This window comes from Leucopleurus acutus (genome assembly GCF_964270905.1).
Source record: "Leucopleurus acutus genome assembly, chromosome: 1".
Lineage (NCBI taxonomy): Eukaryota > Metazoa > Chordata > Mammalia > Artiodactyla > Delphinidae > Leucopleurus > Leucopleurus acutus.
Window position 1 is genome coordinate 195,310,384 of NC_139142.1, and position 1,652 is coordinate 195,312,035.

Sequence of the window (1,652 nt, forward strand, 5' to 3'; positions counted from 1 at the left end):
TATCAGACCTCTCTTCAGAAACCATGCAAGCAAGAAGACAGTTGAGAGAGAGGAACCACCAGCCTATAATTCTGTGTCCATGGAAATTATTCTTCAAAAGTGAAGGAGCAGTAGACTATCTTAGACAAACAAAAGTTGATGGAACTTGTTGCCAGTAGACCTGCCTTGCCAGAAATGTAAGCTCCTCAGAGAAGGTCAAAAACTCAGATCTATAAAAAGAAAAGAAAAGCGTTAGAGAAAGGATACATGAAGATAAAGTCTTTTATTTTTCTTATGCTTCATGAACAGATAATAGGTTTTCTCGTTTTTTGTTTTTTGGTGTTTTTTTTGGCTGTGCTGCATGGCTTGTGGGATCTTAGTTCCCCGACCAGGGATCGAACCCAGGCCCTGGCAGTGAAAGCATGGAGTCCTAACCACTGGACTGCCAGGGAATTCCCAAATAGAATACAGTTTGTTCAAAGTAACAATAGCCACATGTATTTGGTGATTATAGCTAATGGATAAATGAAATAAATGACAACAATGTTATAAGGGATGGGAGGGAAGAATTGGGGATACTCTGTTACAAGGTATTATCCCTACTCATGAAGTGATATAGTATTCTTTGAAAGTGAACTTGGATTAGTAGTCGATGTATATTGCAAACTCTAGGGCAACACCACCCCACGCCCCCAAAAAAAGTTTTAGAAAGTATAATTGATACGCTAAGAGAAGTGAGAAAATGGAATAACATAAAATGTTCCATTAAAACCAGAAAAGTCAGAAATAGAATGAAAGACAATAGAAGAAACAAAGAACAAGGGCAGTGAACAGAAAACAGTAACAAATATGGTAGATGTTAATCCAGTTATATCAGTAATCACTTTAAACATCATTGGTCTCAATATACCAATTAAAAGACAGAAACTTTGAGAATGGATAAAAAAGCAAGACTCATCTATATGCTCTCTACCCACTTTAAAGACACATATAGATAAAATGTAAAGAGATGGAGAAAGATACAGCATGCCAACACTAATCAAAAGAAAGAGTAGCTATGTTAATTTCAGACAAGATTTCAAAGCAAGGAAAATGATCAGGGATAAAGGGGCATTACAAAGTGATATAGGGATCAATTCTCCAAGAAGACATAAAAATCCCTACTGTATATGTACCTAAAAACACAGCATCAAAATACATAAGGCAAAAACTACAGGGAAAAATATACCAATCCACTAGTATAGCTGGAGACTTGAAAATCCCTCTATCAGTGATTAACAGACCCAATAGGCAAAAAAATCATTAAGAACATAGTTGAACTGAACGGCATCAATCAACTAGATCTGACATTTATAGAATACTTCATAGTGTACATATGACAGGATACACATTCTTCTCAGGCTCTTAGTGGACATTACCATGACAGACCACATTCTGAGCCATTAAACACAGAAATTTAAATTTAATTTAAGAAATTTAAAACAACAGAAATCATACACAGTATGTTCTCATACCACAGTGGAACTAAACTAGAAATCAATAACACAAAGATACGTGGAAACCCTCAAAACACTTGGAGATTAAATACACTTTGTAAATTATACATGGATTAAATGAGTCTCAAGAGAAATTTAAATATATTTTAAACTAAATGAAATAAAATATAACATCAA